The sequence below is a fragment of the Conger conger genome, chromosome 14 (genome assembly GCF_963514075.1).
Source record: "Conger conger chromosome 14, fConCon1.1, whole genome shotgun sequence".
Classification (NCBI taxonomy): Eukaryota; Metazoa; Chordata; class Actinopteri; order Anguilliformes; family Congridae; genus Conger; species Conger conger.
The window spans coordinates 40,173,454-40,199,559 of record NC_083773.1 but is presented as its reverse complement, the minus strand read 5'-3'; the positions used below and the strand labels follow the sequence as shown (position 1 = coordinate 40,199,559).

Below are 26,106 nucleotides of genomic sequence, written 5' to 3'. Positions count from 1 at the left end.
CTTTCAATCTGCCACCTATTCATCCCCTGATACAATCGGCAAAAACATCTCTCCACCTCAGCTGGTGTGTTCACATTGGTGGTGGTTGAGACGAGTTTCCCACTCATCACTGTAAGTGCTTTTTGTCTAGAAAAGCGCTATATAAATCTATCTGTCTATCTATCTATCTGACTATCTATGGTCAGATAGATACTATACTATAGATAATACTACTATCTATCTATCTCTGGTCCACTCAGTTTTAATCCTACTGTATCCTATTGTTGTGGGCCCCTCAAGCTTTGGGCCCCTCCAACCATAACCACCTTTCATCTCACTAGCGACGGTCCTGCTGAGCTGTGTCAGGGGTCAGGTCCACTTGAGTGAGAGTCTGGCTTTGCTGATTGTTTTGCCCTGACAGTTCAGTTGCAGCATAAAAGCTTCAAGTTCAAGTTTAAAAACCTCTGCAAATAAAATCACCTCAAAAACTTAATTTCTCAGTACACATCCTTTACTGGGCTTGTTAGCTCTATGCAGAACAATTTGTTTTGCGGTTGCTGTGACAACACAAAAGGCCTTGGTATTTGCAATCCGCCTTGAATCTTGAAAGTTGTGCAAACTCAGAAGTGCTGTTGCAATCAGTTGCTTAAGAACTCTTGTTTATTTTTATTTCTTTATTTATTTTTATTTTTTATTTTTTTTTCTCATGGTGTAGCTATTTGTTCTCTTCATTTCATGCCCTTGCAACCAACAAAATCAGACAAAAATTGCATATCAAAGCATATCAAAGCTGAAAATGTTGTGAAATATTTTGATGCAGTTCAAGGTGCAATCTGAGAAAGTCTGAATGGACTGGATCTTCATTGCATTTCATTGCACTTGCCTGGTACGCCAGTGAGGTAATTGCCTTTAATTGTTTTGTCATAACACAACACACACCTGTTTCTCAATGGGAGATAGCCTGAGGCAAATTGCATAAACATTTGCATATCCCGTGGAATTAGATGGCATTGGTCCCTACATGAACTAATACTGTACAAGGGAACATCAGTTGCTCGACATTAATTAGACACATGTAGCTATTACACATGTGAAATGCAAAAGGAACTTTTACTTGTAAAGGGACATACTGTACTCTCATGGGACCTCTGTTAAAAGGTCATAAGATATAAGATGTTTTTCGTGTTATATTTTCATCATATTTCATTAATGTAATCTGTACACAGTTTATTTTATTAACTGGAAACGTCTAACTTGTTTTGATCAAATGTGTGACAACTACAAAGCAAATCGGTATATAATACTGTTAGCATAAGGAAACGTAACTATTTGGGTCGTCTTTTCACGACTGCCAATTTCCGAGAGTGCACGCGCGCGAGCGCACACGCATCGTCCAGGGAGGCGTGCACATACTAATTCATATTCACCCACACAAAGCTATTGATTTAATTAATCGCCAGCTAACGCTATTAACTTTAGCTTTAATAGCAGTTGAAAGATACTCATACGCAACGCCAACTACATTTAAAAGAGGCTGGTTTTGTCTTCCATGTTACCTTTGCTGAAATGCGGCAGAGACACAGACGAATGCTTAAAATATGTTGCACCAGTAGCGCTTCTTTCCTCCTCAGATTCCCCCCCACCCTCTCGTTTTCTTTGCCTCCCTCCCTTTCTCTGTCAGTCTCTTCCCCTCTCTCAATCTCTCCGAGTTCTTTCCTTCGCCACAAGGGGCTGGAGTGGTGGCGTTCGTCGCTCCATGTACTCGGCTCTCTGGAACGAGGTCTCCAAAACCAGCGTGGCTGGAGAGGCAATAGGACCGTACATGCCGCTCAGTCTGCCCGCAGCTGCGGTGCAAAGGAACCCTACATTTTTTGGAAAGCGCACCTCAGTAAACGGCAGCTGTAGTTTTACCAACCGACACATCGAATCGACAAGGAGCACACCATCCACTGGCAACATTTATTTTAAAGGTAAGAACAGGTGTCTTTTTGCCTACCTCCCGTGTTTTCTTAAAGTGATTCATTTCGGTACGTCTTTTTGCCGACCAACTGACGTCCGAAACAATAATTATCAAGCAGTGTACAACTTATGCTTATGCAGTGTAATGCTTATGCTTACTTCGATCAATTCATTTTGTCGGGGCTTTACTTTACTTTTTAAAATGATCCTGAACTATGCATGTAGCTATTCCTGAGCACATTACACATAATATATTTTTAGAATATGAAATTAATATGTTGCCATACTAATTTCAGGTGCGCTTTTACATAGGCTCCTACATAGGTTAATAAACTTGTTGCCGTTTGTAATTTCCAGATGAAAACTGGGAAGGTGATAACATTCATTCTTAGATAATGATCGTAAGCGAGCTTTGTGGGGGGGGGGGGAATGAGACACACGCCTTCTAAGCTACAACCCATGAATTGTAGCGAAGTTTGTAGCAAGGCATTATCAGGAATTGGTAGCATTCTTAAGCTGGAGTCTACTTACATTTAAACATCGTTTTTTCCTCACAAAAGGTAGGCTACAGTATGAGCGGCTTTATTTAGAGATCGGCTATACCCTGCGTCACCGAGACGCCGAACACCGAGCACTGGCTTGTCATGAACTTATTAAGCTCTTCTGGTTGTTGTACTTGGTGGATTTCTCGCTCAAATTCTGAGCAAGCTTAAACCACCAGACATGATGCAGACACCGTTTCATTTACTGTGCAGTTGCATGTTTATCATTCAGTCGACGTTTAAAAAAAGTATTGCCTGTTTGTTGCATTTATTCTCCAATAGTTTGTTTCTAGGTTATCCTGTGCAATTAAATGTATTGAGTGGATGACATGCATTTAGTTTGCATGCGTAGAAGTTTTACGTGGTAAGCGAAGCCATTATTCGTGTGCATTCGTGCAGTGCAGCTTGAATAAAATGCTTAGCCTATACCTTACCTTCTGCGGCGAGTTTTAGAGTTTCAAAATTCATGGTCAAATGACGAACAATGCACACTATTCCTTCTGTTTGTTTTCGCCTGATTTCGAATTCGTGGACAGATTTGCAAACGGTTTAGTTTTAATACATACGTGATATCCCGTACATTATACGCTGAGTAGTTTTCGCTGAGACGAAGAGAATGAGACCGCACAGCTCAATGCTTTAATGTGTTTGCAAACCAGGAACGGAACTGCGCGTCGTACCATACGGACGCCGGTGTTGCTCGCTTTTCTGTTTCACAGTTTTAACTGCCAAGTTTAGCCGTCTTGTCATAGTTAGATTTTTATCGTATTTCTGCTGATAACGTAGTTTATTAGAATTTTGCCATGTTGCGGCGTATGTAATATGGATATTACTATTGGCATGGTCATTGTAGTAATTGGTTATTTAGCATATACAATATGTCGCTTGTATTTATTTCTTTTAGCAAAAGCGTTCTCAAAGTGTACCCTAGGATTAAGTCACATCTTGACCGTTTCTTCAATAAATCGATGGGATCTAATCTAAGGAGTTTAGTTTAGGGAGAGGGAGAGGTAGTGTGTCCCTCTTAAGTATTCCCATAATGAAATTCAGAGGACTCGAAAGTTAGTTCGTGTAACGAAATTACGTACTCGTGTGTGGCCGTTATGCAATGAACAGTGTGTTTTACCTGCACAAATAATTTTGAAAAACGTCTACAGCTGTGCACAGACAGTACAGTATGTTGAGATCATGGATTGTTGGTTCCAACGTGACTTTCACATTTATTCATCTTACATGGGCACATTAAAAATCAACCTGAATTAACCTGAATTTTAGACACCCCCCCCCCCCCCCCCCTTTGTTAAAAATAATAATAAAGAACACACCAAAAATGTCACATGCAAAGCGTTAATAGTTCGTCCCGTAATCAATACATTCAGATAAGCATGGTCAAGTAAACGATAGCCAGTCGATTGAGGAAACAATCTCTCAGACATCTACTACAAAATCCGAGTTGATACATAAAAGTGTATACTTCACTGAAGCTTTCCTTTCTCTTTCAAGATCAACTCAGCCAGGAATAATAATTATTATGCATGCTTTTGGGCCTGTGGTTCCAAGCGTTTCCTTGCTTTCGTTTACGCTCCAAATTCGTTCTGAGCCAGAGGTCACATTCCTAAAGGTAGTTCATCGCAGACTGACTTTTATTTCGGTCTTCCACGCCTGCATGTTGTTTATTAGCAGTGTCAGCCTTCTCCGGTCCTTGCGCTGAAGGCATGGGCATGCCTCAGCAGTGTCGGCTAGCACGACTCCATGAGTACTCCTAATTCCCCCGGATCCGGGGTTTCTCAGGTCTGCCATTGATCGGATGTGTTTTGGCAAAAATAAGGCAGCTTGGTCATGTGCATTTTTCGATGCTTGCCAGAGACGACTGGGCCCCATTTCACGTACAGTACAGCATTTGCTCTTTTTAACGTATTGTTTTCGTATCCTATGATTGCATTTGGCTTTGCGTTTCTATATTTTATTGTATGTTAAATAGTATATAATATATTGTCAGTAAATTACAAATGTTTAACGCTAACCTTTTGGATGCTATGTAGCCTATGCAAATGTCGGTCAAAGGTAGTTAAACTGATGTTTCTGTTTGCTTTGTGTCATACATGCTTGATAATATCAATACTTCACTGCTGTAAGGATTGGTTCTCATGTTATGCAATAATGGCTTTCTCAGTATCAGCACTACGGTTTTACAATTTCACCATTTTTTTTCTTCATGGCATGAAATATGAATTGCAGTTCTTCTGATATCTATCAAGCGAAAAGCGCGCTTTGATGTTTTAAATTCATCAATATGTAACCATCACCAAACCTTATTTTCGTGTTCCTGCATATAATTGGAGCTGTTCTGGTTTTTTACTGTTTGCACTAATTTCATATATAAACATTTCTAAGATGTGATTGCTACTACCCCTCCCATATTTGCTCAGATTGATATGTAATTAAGTCAGATCCAGCAATTTAACAGATGGGATTTGTGATGGGTGCGCGTTGAGTCCACAGCATTTTATCGTGAAAGAACTCGAAGCGGAAGCACAACAGCAAATTGAAGAGATTAAGTAGTTAGAACGTTTAGGGCATTGATTACGATCCACCCAGTCGGGAAAATAAACTTTTACTGTCGGGAAGGGGGTGGGCGGTTGGGAGAGGTGTGCGTTGATTGATGTCACCGGAGGGGCTGTAAAGATGACAGATATGCGTTGCAGACGAGGGGACTGGGAGTCGGCTTTTTACGGCTTGTGGAAAAGACGGCTTGGCTAATTGATGCGGTGTCCGTGATAAGTTCGCTCTCAGCGCTGCAATCTCACACCTGGTCCCGGATCCTTACGGATCTGCTTCTGTGGTAAATCCATCCTCTGTGCTGCGCTGCGCGTCCTCTCACACCTGCTCCAGGAGTCTCCCCATGCCAGCAACCTTGGCTCCCCGTACCGGAAGCAATGAGCTTTCCTCACAAGCGCTTAAATGCCGTTCCCCCCGCCCCTCCCCTACCCTTCCTGGTACGGCTCAGGATGCCAGTTAGCGCGAGTTACCCCAAAGCTGTAATTAGTTCTGATTTATTTTTGATTTTCAGAGGGGGAAAGCCAATTTTGAGCTGCAATTTGGAATCAAGTTATTCCGTAGAATAAAGTAGCAGGGATTAGTTTCTAGTCGGTTTGGAATTTTCTCCTTTGGACAAAAGTACAGTAGCAGGTATTTATTCGAGTTCTGTCAAAGTCACAGAAATATGTCGTAGGTTTACTGAATGCAGACCCCCTGGCGGCATCCGATTGTAAGCGGTTATCATTTTGTCATGGAAAAAACATCGAGGATGATATGAGTCAAACGTGCTTGACGATTGTTCCGAATGAAAGTAGTGAAATTGCAGATTTGTTTAACATTGCAAACATTTCTTGATAAACTTCAGAGGTTCACTTACGTTAAGTCTATTTATGCAGTTATTTATTTTCTTGGATGACAAAACTGAATAATATTCTATGCTATGGCTGTTCTTGTGGAGCTGTGTGTGGTTTGCAGATAAAGTTCAAGAGACATCCACGAAACAAATGACAAATGTGTGTGCTCGGTTTTCCAAATTTTTTAGGAATATTCTAAAATCCCTCCCTGGCTTGATACAGTGTGCGCTTTAAGGGTTTGTGAAAGAATAATTTAATTTCCATTTAATGAGAACAACAGTAAGAATTAAAGTAAGAACAACAAATGCAAAGATTTTGGCACCGGTACAGTCAGTAGGTGGTAGGTCATGACAAGGTTGTTAGCCGTTGAAATGGACATCCTAACACTGAATAGACTTTGACTGGGTGACCTATTTGTCTGGAAATATTGATCTCAATGCAGTGGAGTTCATGGAGATTGGTGAAGGTCGTGGTCATGTCAACTCAGAGATTTCATCAACAAATCCTTAAAAAAGGCTGGTTCCATATTGAGCCTTGTTTACCACACTACATCTACTGCACTCATTGGGCCACCCGATTTCTGTCATTACAGTACGGCCATTTGGGAGGCCCTCTTAGCCAGAGCGACATACAATGAAGTGCTCTTCATAACCAGGTTATGTCACTGTCCTTTGAATGCCCTACCCCAAGGTATAAGGCCAAGGGGGCACCCCCAAAATCCATTGCCCTTGGCAGTTTGACTACATTACATTACAGTTCTTTAGCTGATGCTTTTATCCAAAATGACTTACAGTTGATTAGACTAAGCAGGGCAGGACAACACCCCCCCTGCTGCAATGGAGTTAAGGGCCTTGCTCAAGGGCCCAACAGCTGTGAGGATCTTATTGTGGTTACCACGGGAGTTGAAACACCAACCTTCCAGATCCCAGTCATTTACCCTGGGCACTAGGCCACAGGCTGCCCCCACAACTATAGGTGGACAACCATAGCTAGTGGAGACAGACATCATTGAACTGCGGGATCAGTGTTATTCTGGGTCTACCGTCTCCCAAGCAAGTCTTGTGATGGCATATGGAGAAGGCTGTGACTTTAGATGCAACGTTAGTATGTCCTGTACAGACCAATAAAACCAGACACGTGTTCAAGACAACAAACAGCAAACTTGTTCAGGCATCATACGGGGTTTTCACAAGTGAAACGTTTGAAAGATTACCATCCCTTTCCCCAGTAGCAGACCTCATCAGCATTTACTTCATCAACATGTATCTCAGTTTATAATAATTTAATCACGTTTCTAGGGAGTGACATTTATATTACGATGACAGATCTCTCGTGCCATTGAGCAGGCCTGCAGTGCATAAGTTACAGTATCTAATGCAGCACAAAAATTGAGTATGGAAGCGGTCTGTTTCTGAATATTCACGTATGATATTCAATAAGCAGTGGCGTGATATTAATTCTATCTCAGGGGAAGTTGGTGGTTGTTATGCAGTCCAATAACCTGCTTCTATCTCACCATAAAATGTTTATAGAATCTGTGGAGGACTCTACCGTAGAATTACGGGCCTCAGTACAAAGGGTGAAGGTGGATACCCTCGGAATCGATTGTACTCCTGATGTGTTCTGGGCCATTCCTGGATTACAGCCCCTACGTGGTATTTTAAAGAAGAAAATGGAAAAATGTTTTCACTTCCACGGAGCATGAAATACAGAGCTCATGAATAAGAATTTCTAATTGGAGAATGTGTGAATTCCTGTTAAATTGGGTGGTTAATGTTTTAATGTTTTAGTTTTTTAGTTTTTGTTTTGTCTGGTGAAAAAGCGACGTGAATTTAGCCATGGTATTCTGGCACGATACCAATTTCAGTGATGTTTGGATGAGATACGAAATTGAATGTGAAGGAGTTTTTTTACAACATAACCGAAGCTGTACATTAAATTCACTCACTCATTGGCATAATTGATGTTTACATAAATACGCCAAGTTCACTAAACGCATTTGCACACGCTGTGCTCTCAAGATTAATTTTTGAGCCGCTCTACTGATAAATGCAAAAATGAATATGTCCTATAAGAAACAATATATATTTTCTAGCCCGAGTCCTTTTAAATATAGTCAATACTCGGCAGAGATTTAATATTGGGATACCGCATGAATAAACGCATTAACCTCGGTCAAGTTTAATTGTGTCGGAAATCAAGAGTGAATTACTGTGACAACAACAGATATGTGGCTCAGGTCCTACTGATATTAGTTCGATTTACATTTGCACATTATTTATGCATAGCCTGACCTTTTCCTTCAGCCAACTTCATGGCAGCGTCACTTCGAGTGGTTTACCTAACTTGCACTAGTGCGTGCCCTCTTCTCCTGTTGTCGTAGTCTGTATTAATACGCATCTTATTAAGACCATTGTGTCTGTTATTATGGTCGCTATAGTTACTATGGCTACTGTGGTCAGCTATTCCAATGCTTAGTCATCGTCAGGTTTTAGGATTTGAACTCTTAATTGTGGGGAATCATAATTTTGTATGCGTTTACCATGCACCAAATAAATTATTAGTCTTCGTAATGACCACCACCCAGTTCCAGATAGAGTAGAGTGTGTTTCGCCAACTGTTTTTAAATTAACTGTAGGTAAAAGTGTTTTTTTTACAAATGGGAGGCTAGACAAAATAAATTCTGTCACCACTTTATTCCTGTAGGTAGTTCTTCGACTTATTTTTTGACTTACTGGTCTTCTGCTGCTGTAGCCTATCCACTTTGTTATGTCTTCAGAGTTGCTCTTCTGCATACCACTGTTTGTACCGCATGGTTATCTGAGTTTACTGTCGCCTCCCTGTCAGCATGAACCTGTCTGGCCCTTCTCCTCTGACGTCTCATTAACAAGGTGTTTTCACCCACAGAACTGCCACTCACTGGATGTGTTTCACCATTCTCTGTAAACGCTAGAGACCGTTGCATGAAAATCCCTGGAAATCTGCAGTTTCTGAGATAATCAAACTACCCTGACTGGCAACAACATTCATTCCACAGTCAGTCACTTGAATCACATTTCTTCTCCATTCCGACGTTTGGTCTGTGCAACAACTGAACCTCTTGACCAGGTCGGCATGCGTTTCTACATTGCGTAGCTGCCTTATGATTGGCTGACACATTTGGATTAACAAGCTGGCTAACAAAGTGGTCACTGAGTGTATTTTCTGTTATTGTATGTACAGTAATTAGCTGTTGGACTGCAGATCCAGTTAACAGAAAGAAATCTGTTGCTTTGTGCCTATCTGTTTACAGGGTTTAATGGGCTGTTGAGTTGGTGAGGTTTGGGGTGGTGGGAAGGTGAGAGTACAGGTTTGTGGTCCATTCCTTCAGGGTTTTTGGGGGAGGGGGAAGGGTTAGGAGGGTGCGCTGCTGGGTGGACAGTCTATGCACCACTGGAGCTCTCAACATGGCCGCCAGACGCTCGAGACGTCCAGACTGCCAGTCTGTTCGGGTGATTTCGGGGCCCCGGGAAGGGGGCGAGGTGGGGCGGGGCGGGCTGGTGCTCCTGCTGGTAGACGGTAGCCGGGGAGTGGTTGGGAGCAGCGCTACAGTCGCTTGAATAATGCAACACCCGATAATGTCCGTACATGTCTGAAGCAAATAAAATAAGGAAATCTTCCAGTGTGCCCACGGAGAATGCAGAGGATGATAACTACAGCGCTGTATAAATATTTAATTGTGACGCTTGGTCAGCTTTTTAGTTTTTTTGTGTCCTGGAGTGTCACGTGTGGTGGCTCTTGTCTGGGGGTGTTTTGCTTGCGGGAGCTCCACCCAGGAAAGACATTGGAATACCCTGTGTTGACTTAAGGTAACACTTTGCAATAAGATTACATGAATTGGCATTAACTAATGTAGTTGTTAACGAAGCTAAACTGCACAGCTTATGTGTTTGTGCATTGTTTTTTTTTCTTTCATGACAACCACAACGTTAGGTAATTTGAATTCGTATTGGAATGAAAAACATTAATGTACAGTTAGTTAATGGTACTAATTAACTAACTAAATGTATCCTAGGGTTTGATAATGTATGAATACAAATTACACGACAGTTATTTAACTGATGCTGTTATCCAAAATGACTTGGTTGATGAGACTCAATAGGGGACAACCCCCCTGGAGCAATGTGGGGTTAAGGGCTTTCCTCAAGGGCCCAACGGCTGCACAGGTCTTATGGTTACACCGGGGCTTGAAGCACCAACCAGCCATGCACCTTAGCCACTAGGATACAGACCTTGCGCGCGACCTCTCGGTTGCGTGCGAATAATTGATATCCAACCGCCCCCCCCCGGCTCCCACGGTGACATCCAAAAATGGCCTCTCAGACTTTCAGATCGGCGGGCAGGCCATTGGGCCATCCCGACGCCCCATTATACGCCGTCATTCGTCTGGCCGGCTGGGCTTATCACGCGAGGCTCACGTTTTATAGCCGGGGTTTAATGGCGCTATTTGGGCTGAGTTACTTTCTCCATTAACGGTTTTCGTGAAAAGTGTTGCATTCGGGACCGCGCGCCTCACTCTCTCCGATTCCAAATGTCGTCGGCGAATCGCCGGCCCCAGACTATTACCTCAGACCCGTTTCGGCTCTCCCCTGTACCGCCTCCATTACCTTTCCTGATGAACAGCTGTTCTGCACGTACATCACGATCGCGGGAGAATGTTAATCCTCAGGTATTATTATTTTTTTTACTTTCTCCTGACTCCCGTTCCCGGGTACGGTGTTAATGGCATTTATTTCTCATTTGTTTGTTTATATATATATATCAGCGAATGACAGGCCCGAGATGGGCTGAACGTTCTGTGCTGCCTGCTGGTGTCTAATGTTCTATTTACCACCACGACTGAATTATGCAGGTATTTCTCAGGGCTTAAAGTAAAGGTTTGGACTTATACCGCAACGAGACTGGGAACCTACAGTAACTTGCCGTTTCCCTGTTGTATTGCTGCTTATGTTTTATATCCAAATGATGCAGCTGTTTTTAGACTTTGGTCAAGTCAAGGAAGCCGCGGCTTTCTTCGTCTTAAAATAAACAGCCCCCTTTCTCCATGAAATTATGAATGCACACGGTGTGATGTGAATGCTGTCTTTTGAACCATGTACTACTGTGACAATTATGTGTGCGCTGTTCTGAAATGCTCTGCTTCATTCTCCTCAGCTTGTGCCCAGGAAGTAGGAAAGGATGCACTGCATTTAGGGAAATACTAGTCACACTTAAAACTTCCACTTACAGAGAACAGATGTCACTATATTTGAATGTTAATTATACTTGGGCATGCAAGTGCATTTAGCCATTTTCACTCCAGTAATGCAGCTGGTGTTCTACCGGTCCGATCTTGTGCAAATATTCATCGAAGACATCATACCGTGGAAATTAAAGCCTATTTCTTTGACTTTTTAATATCATACAATTATGGCGTCAACTAATTTCTGTTATATTTTCAGATGGTAAAACAAAGTTGGTGGAAAAAAGCTAGATTGGTGATTCCACAGTAATGTCAACCTGAACATGAAACAATTACCTTGCTTAAGTCCCATTTAAACTTATTATGTCCATTGTGACCATTTTGAAATGTGATAAAATGTAGGCTAACAACATGAATATGCTTAAATTAATTTATTGGTCCCATTACCATTGAAATCAATGCTATTTGCATTGATCCTGAAACAGTTTTGTCAATGTCAAAACTGATATTCAGAACCATTTCAGATGACAACAAATGTGTAAAAGTGTGTCACATCCATAACACTGGTATCTCCCCATAAAAATCAAGACAAAGATATAAATATTTTCTACATTTCTATTTATGTTCAGCCAAGCCTCCTACATTACATGGATATCAAACTTTTTGAAAGTTTGTCTCCCCAAAATACCTTTGTTTTTTCGTCACATCCATAAACATTTTTCTGGCTTAGCAATATTATTATTTTTTTTGGCCCTTCCCCTCAGCCAAGTGGGTGCTATGATTAATATTCATTAACATTTTTTTTAAAATCATGTAGCAAGAGTAATTTTTCCGAGGGATTTTGTTTTTGTCACGTCCATGACGCTGGAATTGCCCACGTATGACGTATTCCATGATGTATTAAAACCAAACAGTTCTCTCCACTTTTGTCAGTTGACTTGTATAAGAGCATCTGCTTGTAATGTATTGTATTTATCTTGCTTGGCTAGATGTAGAAAGAAGGCAAAAGGGTCCATCTAGCTATTTCTGCTCTGTATTTTATGGCAATTTTCATGTTGTGCACTGTATACATTTATTTAAGATTTTTCCCTTTTTCTCTCAATTTGGTAGCCAATTGTACCCCGTCTAATTCAGTTAGAGTTAGTGTTGGATACACCACCCACACCCCGTCCCTCGGCGGCCAGAAGGAGAGTGACACGCCTTCTTCAAGCCATCTCGTGTCATGCTCGTGACCGTGATTCCAAGGCGCCTGAGGTGCTTTATTGTGCAGCGATCTACTAATCTTGCCAAGTCCCTCCCTCTGGGGCCAATTATGCTGCTCCAGGAGAACCAGCCAAACTTGGCTTTTGGCAGGACCGAGAATCGAACCCCGGTCCTTGGTGTGCGACTGCAGTAAACTGCAACTGGAAGTCCACTGCGTCTTAGCCTGTTGCGCCACCGCGACTCAATATTGTGCACTGCAAAAGAACAGTACATTACAGTGGTAAAATTTCTGTTTTACTCTGTACTCCAGCACATTGGATTTGAAATTAAACCTTGAATGTGAGATTAAAGTGCAGACTGTCACCTTTCATTTTAAGGCATTCCCATCCAAACCAGGTAATCTGTGTAGTAATTGCATCCCTTTTTATATGTAGTTCCTCTGTTTTAGGGAACCAGAAGTAATTGGATTGTCTTCTCTGCTGTTTTTGATTAGTCAGGTGTATTAAATTGCTTCCTTAGTGCAGGTATAAGAACTTTCAATATCTAGTCTTGATCCTAGGCTTTTGGAGTCTTTTATTGGCGTTTGTCAACATAAGGACCAGTTGTGCCATTGGAAGTCAAGGAAGCCATTATGAGGCAAAAAAAAAAAAAAGTGTCCTAGAATGGAACTATGTATGAAAATGGATGTAATTCCAACAACGATCACCCAGTATGGATGAAACTGCCCTCTAATTAGGTGACCATCTGGATTTTAACCTCATTATTTGTTGCTTCATTACAAGCCCAGTGTGCTGGATTACAGAGCCAAAAGAACAGAAATTGTACCACTGTCCAAATACTTACGGACTGCACTGTAGAGGCTACCAGTAGCTCTGCGACACAAGGTTTTTGTGTTACACCGTATGGAAAATCAAAACATTTTGTACAGAGAACACTGGTCATTATGGCTACGATGAGTTTCATTCAAGACCCATTTAGAAGCGAGTGTGTTTGCGGTGAATGCACAGTGGAAGATCGTCTTCCTCTTTCTGTGAACAGTACTTTAATGATATACAATCAAGTTTCTAAAGCCATAATTTCATCAGACTCCTTCCACTTTTTCATTTAGAAAATGTTAAAAAAAGAAAAAGAAAAAAGGCACGATACTTCATAAGTACTGTGGCATTTTGACATTATTGGATTTGTAATTGTGAGGAACCCTGATTTGAGTGCTATTCGTAATTACTGTGGATCCAATGGACACAATGTTATAATATAAACATGATCACAGCACAGATTACTATGGTTCACCAGTGTTTCTCAACACAAACTAGAGATACGCTTGCATAGGGTGGAGTTGGAGGACTTTAACATTCAGTCCATCGCCGCGCCATCGACTAGCGGAGGTCTCTAGACAGCGATAGAAAATGGTGGCCTACCCTACAACTTCTCATACCCCTGGCCGATACAAGTGTCAGGTGCACTTCACCCTATGGAGCTACCGGCCACAATTGGGAACTGGGAACACAGGGCTCATCCACGGACCACAGCATCCTGCCTGCATGTGGGTCTCTGATTTAGGCACTCACCTTTGAGCTACTCCTAGGTAATGGACTTTTCATGAAGTTTGGAGAAGGGGGGAAAAGTGTGGTCGTAAAGTACTGCTATCGATTAGAACTCAATAATGCTGCCCCGTCTTCCTTTTCATACACTGCTTGAACAGAAGATAGTGCGACTTAGTGCTTCATATAGTTTGAGCTTTTTTCTTTATTTTTTTCTGTTTTGGCTTTTTATTGACCTTTTCACTCTCACAAGGTCCTGAATGAGACAAACATTGCCAATGAGGTCAGTTCAAGATTTGCCAATAAAGTATATTTCCCTTGTCAAGGAAAAAGTAACTTAAAACAGCCTAATATTTTCAACTTGATATAAAACTTAATGAACATTTAACCTTTGTCAAGACGGGCTTTTTAGTAGTGTACCCATCAGGTTTCACGTAATACCAATTAATACCTGTTAATACCATTCAGCATCATTTGAATGCCACAGCATACAGTACCTACATGTCTTTGCTAACCACATGCATTGCCTTTTTCCACTGGAAACTTCCAGACGGATAATTTGCTTCATCGCATGTGGTCACAAACATGAGTGACTTCAGTTTGCCCTGCGCAGTCTGCGGTTCTCCATTCACAATCGCACCATTGGGGTTCTTTCTCTTTCTCTTTCTTTCTTTCTCTTTCTTTCTCCGTGCCTCAGTGTGCTCTTGTGTGGTTTGGCAAGATCTACTTGAGCACCTGCAGTGAACTCAGGTGTGGCAAGTTTACCTGCCTTAAGGCCCATCCACACTGCTGAATGATAACTTCCTGTAAACAGTCTCGGCTATGTCATCTGCACGCGACGCCCTGTAAATTCAGATGGATTTTGAATTCGTAGTTATGGTTATGGTTATCATTGTTGGTGTGGATGTAGGAAGTCCCAGTGCGGCACACCTGCAGTCCTTTGTTACAGCGTTCTGAGGACACAGATTACAGGAAACCAATCTTGACCTTTTTAAAACGGCAGTGAACATTTGTCCTTTTCTTCTCACACCTAAGTAAACTTGTGGAGTTTTTTTCCACAAACACAGTTCAACGAGTTCAGCAAAATGAACACCGCGTTTGAGGATGAGATTATTTTTTTTGTTGATTTTTGTCTTCTGTAATTACGTAACCGCAGCGAGGCTCCCGTTATCTCAGCCGTGCGGACGGCTCACCGGGGATACGGTTCGCCGTTCGGCTCACCAAGCCTGCAAGCCTTAAAGGTACAATAGGTCATTCTAACGGAGAGAGAGGAATGACACCAACAAACACTTTCAAGCTGCAACACTGTTTATCCCTCCCCCTTCTCTGTAAACACGCTGACGTTGAAACGCCATTGGCTGTGGCAATTTGAACCAATTCTCAATGAGCTTGAATTATTGTACAGTTATACAATGTTTTCGTACAGAGTGACGCCCGTCAACTGTATATTTTGAAACCCAAATTTAAGGACTATACACACAGGTTTTGTAACAATGTTTTAACACAAAAATCATACCTATTGTACCTTTTAACTTGAATTAGTGGTTTATGTTGCATACACTTGCAACACTTGAGTGTTTTTAGCCATGTGTTGACTGTTATAAATCAGGTGAATGCACTTTTGTTTCTCCTACATAAGTATATTGTGAATAAGCTGGGATAAGTCTTACCAGTCAGCCTAGACTTTTAAAAATATTAATTTGGTCTTGGATTTTCTTGGATGTGTCTGTCAGTAGGAAAGAGCATATCTGAGATTTCTGAACAGTCTTCCATTTTAATCAGCACCACCGCGCCCACCGCACATCTGTCTCCGAGGGCGCCCGGCCGCACGCGTGCGCCGTCTTAATCCCGCGCGTCCTGCTCACGCACGTCTTCCCCGGATTAGGCCCAAAGCCGCCCTGTGACGAGTTACCGCCGCTCTGCGTGTGTTTGCTGTTCGCTCCCCCCGCCCTCACCCCCCCCCCCCCCCCCCCGCCGTAATGGGCTTTGGACGTTAATACCCGCGAGACATCGGCATTCCTCCGAGCGAAAGGTATTGTGAAATCGTCCCAGTTCGCAGAGAGCTTTATCCCGACTCGGAACAAAGGGAAGGGCAGGATTTGGAAGGAACTCCAATCCCCGTAGCCCTTTTGTCTTTCTCCTACGTCTTTAGCGCTTGGCCCGAAAAAAAAGAAGAAATTTCCCCCGTTCGTTTGGCGGCTCACCCGGCATTATGTTCTGTTTGACTGCTCGCTCCGGCTGTTTGACTGCGTTTCTGCGTTTCGGCTTTGCGGGAATGAGTTAAAGCGCTCTAAGCTTTTTTGATTTGCAGTCCCTGCACAGACTCACCTCTCTCTGATGCACCCAAGTGCTATGACTTAACAATAGCAGTTAAGATGAGAATTATTATTATTACTGCATTTTATGTATTTAGCAAATGCATTTCCAGAGCGATTTCCAGAATTATTCACTATTGTGCATCCGAATATTAAGTGTGGGCTGCCATTTGATGGTATAAGTGTACCATCAAAGAGCAGTATCAGTATTACGGTACTGCCCGCCTGTAAAATGTGTTACAGCAGAGCAAGCCGTGCCCGTGGACAAAGGTGCAGATCAATGGGGACGTTTTCGAGGGATCTTCACCTCAAATGGGATCCTTGCCTCACTGCAGAGGGAATTGCATGTATTACAAGTACACCTTTGTGAAGAAGTGTGGAATTACTAGAGTCGGCATGTTGGTTATGTTGTGTTATGTTATGTTGCACTGAGCTACTGTACTGTACTGTGCAAAAGTCCAAGGCACTTTAAAAATACAATCCATAAAGAAAAGGTTTAAAAAATAATGAAGTGATTTTTGAATTTTGAATATTGGAAGGTTTGCTATGGAGAGCAGTAAATGGTTAAACACTGAATCTAATCAATATTTGACCGCCTTTGCCTTGAAAACGGCATCAATCCTCTGGGGTACACTGTCCTGCAGTTTAATAAGAAAATCCGCTGGTAGGTTTTCTGAACATTTTGGAGGACGTGCCGCAGTTCTTCTGCAGACTTTGTCCGTCTGCCCTGCTTCTGGCTCTCCAGGAAATCCTAGACAGAAAGTTTTTTACTGAAGAGCGATCTATTACTTAATATATTACTTTATTTCATGATTTGCAAACATTTCACAAACGTTACATTATTTTAAAAAAGGAGAAAAAAAAGGAAAAAAAAGAATGTAAATGTAAATTATTATCTTTTCTATTGACACACAAATGCAAAAAAATAAAAAAATTAATTAAATATCCAAGACCAAATTGTGAAAAAATATCTAGGGTGCCTAAGACTTGCACGGTACTGTACCTCTGGGAATATGATCGTATAATATTGGTGGAAGCATGACTGTTGGTGGAAGTAAGTACAGTAACCACAGAAACACAAAGGCTTTAATCATGAGCCCTTATGGTTATATTGTTGATATAGTAGCACCAGCTGGCTACAGCTTATCATTTCTGGAGTGAACAGCACCCAAATTAATCATTACATTCGGGGTATTTAAGTCCCTGTTCAGCTAGCAAGCTAAATAGGGGTTAGAAGGCACACCTAGCTGAGCAAAATAATAAAACCTTGCCTCTTTATTACTGTAGCAAAGTTATTCTGAGAAAAAGATCTCTGTCTGTTCCTCTAACTTCGCTTCTCTCTGCCCCAATCCAGAAATAGAGGGGTCAGCCTGTGTATTTCTCTCTTAAGATCCGCTCCCTAAAAAACATATAACCCGTGGCTCCTCTCATCAAATATTCCCTATGTGCCTTTCCCGACTAATAAACAAGGGATAAGCCAACAGAAAATGCAATACCTCACTGAGGGGGGCTTTCGCTCACCGTGTATCTGACATTACGATGCGAGAGCAAATATTTTTTGATGCTAGCAAAAGCTTTTCTTTCTGTACGGCAGGCGTTTTAGCGCAGTGAATAATATATCATGATTCCTTCAATCCAGGTCAAAAGAGCCACAAATGATTTTTTTTTTTCTTTTTCTTTTTTTTTTGGTGGATTCCTTTGCAGTTCATTGCTCTGGGTAAGAGCTTCTGCCAAGTGATTGTAATGTAATGCTTAGTTGTGCAACTGTGTGGACATCATATCTTATTCTTTATGAGGGTTTATTAGCTGACCGATTGATATCTAGTAATATTATATGCAATGTAATGGTCAATACCGACAACGCAGCCAAGGACTGATGATATCGTCCCATGTATTGTTCAAGCACTGGTCATTATTTTAAGCACGCTTAAGGTCTTCATCTTAATTATTATTAATTACCAACGACCGTCTGAATTCACTTTGAGGGGGGAACAACGTCCTTTCCCTTGAACTGAGATAATTACAGTTTGAAGAGGAATGTAGTTGGTTTGCTATTTTTATTTTTTTATTTTTTGTGGTTTATGTTACAAGGTGAATAAATAATGCAATTGTACACGTGCTGATAAAGTTGAGGTTTAATTAAGACGTTATCTGACAGGGGCTGCTGTAATTTCATAGCCCAGGTTTGTTTATTTCTCTGGAACTTTCTTTTAACACCGTCTGTAATAAGCTGATAAAGTGCTCATTATAGACAAGCCTTCAACAGCTCATATTGATAAGGCCGTCTGGCAGGAAAACGTTTCTCTGGATTTAGCTCTCATGTTGGGGTTACGAGGTGGCCATGTTTAGTCCTGCACTGGCATTTCCTCTAGAGCACAGGTGTCAAACTCCGGTCCTGGAGGGCCACAGTGTCTGCAGGTTTAACTCCAGTCCGCGAGGGCCGCAGTGTCTGCAGGTTTAACTCCAGTCCTGGAGGGCCGCAGTGTCTGCGGGTTTAACTCCAGTCATGGAGGGCCGCAGTGTCTGCAGGTTTAACTCCAGTCCTGGAGGGCCGCAGTGTCTGCGGGTTTAACTCCAGTCATGGAGGGCCGCAGTGTCTGAGGGTTTAACTCCAGTCCAGGAGGGCCGCAGTGTCTGCTGCTTCTTAGGTTGTTCTCAGCACCTATGGTTCATTCAAGTCATTGATTGGCTAGCGTAATTGAAAGGAAACCACAAAAACCTGCTGACACTGCGGCCCCCTGGGAATTGAATTTGACATCCCTGCTCTAGAGCTAGTAAGTGGTATAGCACTGTACAATTGATGCTTCTCATTCACCCATTCACACACCGTGAATGAGAAGCATCAATTGTACAGTGCTATACCACTTAATAGCTCTAGAGCAGTTTGGCAGCCATGCAAGGCACCAACCAGCTCGTCAGGAGAATTCGGGGGTTAGGTGTCTCACTTAAGGACACTTCAACTCACCTGGGGCAGGATCGAACCGGCAACCTTCCGACTGCCAGACGACTGCTCTTACTGCCTAACCCAAAGTCACCCCCCAGCGAGTGTGGTCCACATTAAAATCTGGCTGCTGAAACAGCTACGTTTGTTTTTATGCGAGGCAGATCTCTTCTGGTTTGCTCTTTGTATTCTCTGCAGTAGCTTTCAAAGTTCACATTTGAAAGCTGTGAGGTTGTCAGGGGTGGATTTACGGCAAATGGCGGGGTAAGAAGGTAACATGCGAAACGGAGATGCAAAATAATGATGCATCATGTTTTCGTCTGCCGCCTAGGGTCTATGGCTGCATAATATACACCAGCGCATTAGCCATTCAGATTAATCTCTCATCATGATGAATATGGGAACATGTGGAACAGAATGATGCAATTACAGCAAGGGGATATTGTAGATGAACGTGGAACAAGTTGGGAACAAGATAAACAGGTTAGGTTGACACATGCTCATTAGGAGCGATGCCATCCCCGTAGCCTAACCTGCATGTCTTTGGATGAATAATTCATCTGACGCTTCTATCCAAAGCGACTAGCAGTTGATTAGACTGAGCAGGGGACAATCCCCCTGGAGCCCCTCCCCAACCCCGGTGGCTACAGCGGTGCAGTTTTTAGTGGAACCCACGAGGGCATAAGGAGAACATGCAAACTCCACACAGGTTTCAAACCAAGGACCTTCTCGCTTTGAGGCGACAGTGCTATCCCCTGCTGTTGGGCTGCCCGGAAGGTTCTGTCCGAAGTCTCCCGTCTGAACCGCGATGCCTCAGCCAGCGCGGTTCTGACAGGCCCCGTAGCTCCGCCTGGGCCGTCTCGGGCGGTTTTAATCCTCCGCCGGACCCTCGGCGCGACCGGCTAGCCGCTCCTCCGTCGTCGGGGGCGACGGTGTCACGTTCCCGCTCCTCGGGGCGGCCGATCTTGTAATTGTTTCCCGCCCGCCTCGCGCGGAGGGGGCCGCGTGGCGCAGATGTTTAATGTTCCTCCGTCGGTTAATCACCTCGGGCGGTCTCCGCTCGAATCGGGCTCCTCGCGAGTTATTTGGGGGAGAAAGACGATAATTATTCCGGCAGATCGGTTGTAATTTAGCGGTTCTGCGGCGGGCGAAACGGCGGGAGACGTGTTTATGCGAAAGGCTGCTCCGAGCCTCACCTTCACGGGCGCCGGCGTAGCCGCCTCCCCATCTGCTGTCAGCCCGGGGACTTAGACCCGGGGGCTTCTGGGAGGTCGGGTGAAGTCTGCCGGCTGTCACGTCAAACGCCTTTGCTCAAGGGCATTCCGCCGCCCCCCTCCCCAATCGCCGACCGACTGCCTGCGCTACTCTCTCCGCGGTCGAGGGTTTAGTGTTAAATCAACTCTGATAGAGAACATCTCACTCTGATCAGGCAGAGTCCCGCCCTATTGAACTCGCATAAGCTATTACATTAACATTTTACTGGGAGGTTGCTGGAAGTGTTAACAAGGAAAGTAGTCGTAGTGCCGTAATTTATCAATAACTCACGTCCTCAGAAATATTCATAGGTTTGTGCACAGGCATTGTCTCAGAATTATTATACATTATTATATTTTTCAATGTTCATAATTTATGTATCATTTACCATGTTCAGCATTTAACAGGAAATGTGTGTTTTGTGTGTTTTTAGCATACCTGGATTTAGTCCCCACAACTAAAGTAAAGCAAGAGAATATGCAAGTCCCTTGTACACATTGAAGTTTGAAAAGATTTTTTTTTTTAAGTCTGAAGGTAATATGAAAAAATACTCCATTGAAATCTTTCAGAACAGACTCAAGAAAGAAAAGTTGAGCCATTCTGCAGTTGAAAATTCCAGCATATTCTAAATTGGTAGCGATGTTGCCCTGAAATGTGAAATTAAGTTTCAGGATATTTAATATTATTGTACCAACAAACAAACATCAAACAAATGTCTGCTTCTGCTGCTTTAATTCCTCTTGTCTACATACAAACGGGGAAATAAAATGACATTTTGCTTCCATTTTAATTAATTTTAAACAATGCTGCAAGTGATTTAGCTAACCATTCATGATTGTCTAAAAAAATAATGATGTCTCGAGTGTCAGGGGGTTCACTGAATCTCCTCAGAGAACCTTCAAAGGGGAAGGATCCACCCTTAAACTAAACCTAAAATTACATCTGAAGTACAGAAAATGTAAAAATAAATACCATAATCCGAATTTGCACATTAAACATCCTCGCTATAAGGAGACCTCAAATGAACCTTGGAGTTCTGGCGACAGCGCCATATTAGCATAAATTTCATTTACCGTCCTGTAGAGCGGAAGACCCTGAAATTAGACCTGGGAGGAAACAAAAAAAAAAAAACGACAACATAAATTTTTCTGTTATGTTAAGATAGCAAACTTCACAGAAAATATATGCCCGTGTGAAATGCGCATAGCCCTAATAGAGACAACAAATATTTCCCGGCCCAGGCTATATCCTGGATAATGGGAGAGTAGGACTGCGGGAGAAAGCACTTGTTTGAAGAAAAGCACACAGGCGTGTCGTGTGTGTGCGTGCGCTGCCTTATATCTTCCCCAGGAATGTACTCTCGGGGTGCGCGCGGTTCATTTACTACTCCTGTGTTGCTCTTCAAATTAAACACTCGGTTGCGGGGGGGAAACGGATCGTCTTTCCCCCGGATCGGCCTTCTGGGACTGGGCTGGAGAAGAACTGCTAACAAGAGCGCTGTGGCAACACGGAGAGACCTGGGTCGGGTAGCTGACGCAAATACCAGCGCGTGTTGTTGGATTTTCATCATTACCGTGATGGTAGCGGACGCTTGGATCGACCACTCGGCCGATTGACTAATTTAATTGAACAATCCTATTAATGGAGTGGAATGCATTTGAATATTAAGTATGAACAAATTCATCGCCCTGAATCTTTTTCTTTTAAAAAAGGGTGATACTATAACATGTAGTTAATATAACATGTAGTTACATATTTTAATAAGGGCCTGATTTTTCCCCTTTTTTGTGGTTTTAAAAAATGCATTGAAAACCACCTGATGATAAATCACCTGAGACTGCAGAACTAGCATTCGTGATGTGTGACAAAAGCAGGCCGCTCTGAACATTTGCATTAAAAGGACAGTTCACTTTGGTATTACAAGTAATTTTGTGGAGTCTACCCCATTGTATGCATACAGCATGACTACTGGCAGTATCAGCTGTACCTGCTTACCGTTAACAACAGTTCCTGTTGCTCCCGGTTTTCAGGCTCTCAACTCCCTCTGATTCATCTTCAGGACGTCACCGGAATTAATAGTTTTACAGCACAAAGTGCAGAGGAAAATGCATTGTAGTAATGTTTTTTTTTCTATTCTTGTGAGCTAAAAAGCTGGTTTCTGTTAACTGTTTTCAGGCAACTGCGTAGAAATACAAGCCGTATTGGAATTTTTGTATTCCTAACTTATCTGACAATAAAATGTTGAAAATATGAAATACATATCCAAACAAGCACACTCTGTAGTTGGTTCAAGTTTTGAAACTTTTAATTTTGGTGAGAACCCAAGAATGGATGGGTGAGAATAGGGAATCTGTCAGCTAAGAGGAACAGCTATGCTATTCACGGTCAGTAGGGACTGCTGATGTTGCTATTATTCACACTATGCAAATACAAGAGGGCTGGCTGCACAAAATTACTTGTTCTACCAAAGTAAAATATTGCCTCAATGCATATGTATTATTATTTTTTTGGAGGGCCGTTTGATGACAAAAATTGTGAAGACGGTCTGTCAGAATAAGCAAGTGTGGTGTGCCTCAAGACTTGGCGCAACTGCAGGAAGTATAATTTTTTTGGAGCTTTTATTTTGTTTTTTTATTTCCCGAGGAGGATGGGCCTCCATTTTATAATTCAGGGGCAAGGGCATCGACAGTCCTGCTGTGCTAATCGGCTAGAGGAGGTTTCATCAGCATTCGAGATTACAAATTCAAATGGAGGGAGTGTTTACTATTCAGCAATACTTCTTAGACCTGTCAGGAAAAAAAGAAAACAAAAAAAAACATCAAAACATTTGGAATCCCCCAACTGCACAGCGCTATAAGCACTGGGTTAGATCAAAGTTGACCGGCGACTTCAGAAACCCGCTGATTCTATGGCGCAGATGAAATATCTCCACTCTTGTGCTTTTTATTTCTGCTTTGTGAAACAATTGCTCATAATTAATCTCCTTGCTTTTTTCATAGTTATAAATATAACATAAACATAATTAAAGTTTTTTTTGTTGGTTGTACATGTAACACTTTACAATAAGGTCACTTGTAGCGGTATTAACCCCTTATGGGCAGATGCGACCTGCATGTTACATCTCCCTTTACAGACGGATGCCGTGCCAGTATTTGATCATACGACCATTTTTCTAGACACATGACCGCATGATGCATGATTTTGATTCCTAGGCCTTTCTATTGGTTTACTAGAGGGCACCTTAGTCCGTAATGGGTTAACTAATGTAGTTGTTAATATGAATTGATGATGTGCAGATACAATAATTAAGCATGAATGTACTTCATTAGTAGTTAAATCCATTATCTCATGTAATTAGCAAAACATAGGTTACACTCATAACTTGTTAACCTTTAACAAATACATATACTTTTTTTATTCCATGATGAACTGGCATTACCTAATGTGTTGTTAACATGAATTAATGATGTGCGAATACATTAACAAAGCTGTACAGATAAAACTTTCTGTAGTTTAGTAGTTAACGACAACAGTTAAACACTACAGTTCATGCCACCTATAGTCTTAACTGATGAATTGGCATATCAGAGCAGGGAACTGCAGAACCTGTCAGGATTTTTTAAATCCCTTTTATGCTTTGTTTTTGTGCAAAAATCTAAATAATTGATCTGCTCATATACCAAACTACCTGTATGCATATTTAGTTTACTGACAGTATAGGCAATTGAGGTAGTGTACTACATTCAATCAAATGTTTTCTGTGTACATGGTAAGTGCGTTAGCTACATATTAAATTGTAGTTACATGTTAATAACGTTGTAATAATAATATAAATGGCCATATTAACCACCTATATCATGCTGCGTCACATTTTCTGCATCCTGCTGAACGTTTATGTCACTTAATTGTAATTTAACTGTAATTTTTCTGGCCAGATATTTGGGGTAACTTGGGATTAGGGTATCTGGAGTTTGGAAAACTCTCTTCACAGTGATGTGGAAAGTCATATTGACCCTAGCGCACCACAGTTTCAGATCATATTGAGGTATGAGTTTATATTTCCTATGGTTCCTATGGTAGCAACAGTTAAATTAGAATCCAGGGTTGTGTGGGAGCGAGTTAATCAGGCATGGTGGCTGGGCATAGCTTTTTACATTTTACTGTTTATTGGTTGTAGTTGGTTAAAAAAACCATTTCTATTGCTGTACGTCCAAGCACTGCATTTTAACAAGAGCTTGTGAGGTATCTGCTGACAAGTTTTCTGACACACGGTCTAATTAAAGAGTACGGACCTCTCTCTGGGAGATGGGGGACCGGCTTTTGTTAGGCTGTGTTTGTGTCGCATTCTGTGTTTTCTACTCAAATGTACAAAACCAGTACATGCCATACGTTTTGAATGCACTACATTTGAATTGAATGCACTGCTACTGGGTTACACGTCCTGTTCCCAAACAACTATACTGAACTGCCCACCATGGTAATGCTTTATTTGTGCATTTGGGCTATTAGATTGAATTACAATAGCTATTTTGGCATCACAAGATCCTTCTGTGTTATGACGAGTTAACCCTTTCTGTCCCGGGAGTGCCATATGTTACTCAATCGTAGCTACCGTAAACGAATCCAGAGGGCCATATGGATTCTGGAAATATGGCTTTATATCTTTTAAACCAATCGAAATGACTGTTATACTATTGTTTTGAGCCCCTAATAAAACCAAATACTAAATTCTCAACTTTCTCAATTTTCTGAACCAGTAATTATTGTTCTCAAGCCAAACCCCCTTTTGCGAGGAGCTACTTCACGTTGGCTTGGGGGCTGAAAGGTTTTCAGAGAGGAGCCACATTCCCGTACAGAGAGCACACGTCGGCATCGGGCGCCCGCTAGCTCCGCCGCATGCCAGCCGGCGGTGAAGCCGCGGGGCGACCCGGACGGATAAACCCGGAGCAGCCCGGCTCCGGAAGTTTCCGCTCATCGCGAGGGCCGGCGGTTAATGGTGCGTTTCGGATTCCGGTCACGGCCAGGCGGAAGGTTCCCGCCGCGCCCGGGGTCCGTGGCGGATCCATTATTCATGGCTCAACCTGCGCTTGTAGGGTACGCTGACACCTGATCCGCCCAAATCAAACACGCCGTGCGTGGAGCGCTGTCTGGGCCGGGCCCCTGGGAGCCGCGGGGGCCCGCTGTTCTGCCCCCCACCCCCCGTCCCGCTCCTTCAGGAAGCCATCGGGCTGCAGACGGTCTTATTTATTTATCTTTACCTGTTTTTAATTGATTCCTTCACGTCTGGTAATTGCTGTACTGGTGGTGTGGCCTCCCTTGCTGCTTTACATAAGGCTCATGGGAAGAATGAAATGAGGATGGGAAGAGCAAGGGAGCTTGGACTTTGTAGTTCTTTGGGTGTTTGTTTCTTCTTTTTTTTTGTATACCTTAGTGTGAATGGTAAATACTAAATGGACTGCATTGATATTGTGCCTTTATCCTGAGCGCTGTACGATTGATGCTTCTCATTCACCGATTCACACACACACACACACACACACTCACACACCAATGGTGATTGGCTGCCATGCAAGGCACCAACCAGCTCGTCGGGAGCATTAGGGGACCCTTTGACACACCCAGGGAGGGTGTCACCCTCAGCCAATGTCACCCGCGCTAGCAGACGCTAACGACGCTGGCGGTGAACTGTGATGTCAAACAGCATTTGCGAGTGAAGCAATTGAGGTCATTCTATTCAGAGTGAAATTTGAGTGTTTGAG

The 26,106-nt window shown here is 42.5% G+C and overlaps 1 protein-coding gene across 2 annotated transcripts in view; it reads left to right on the top strand.

Moving 5' to 3' along the window:
* Positions 1-1,782: 1,782 nt before the first annotated feature.
* LOC133110188 (cadherin-22-like) overlaps positions 1,783-26,106 on the top strand; it is a 299,036-nt gene continuing 274,712 nt past the window's right edge. For both annotated transcript variants that reach the window (XM_061220105.1, XM_061220104.1), the window contains exon 1: positions 1,783-1,949. The gene's annotated coding sequence lies outside the window, so the exon portion shown is untranslated. The remainder of the gene's footprint in view (positions 1,950-26,106) is intronic.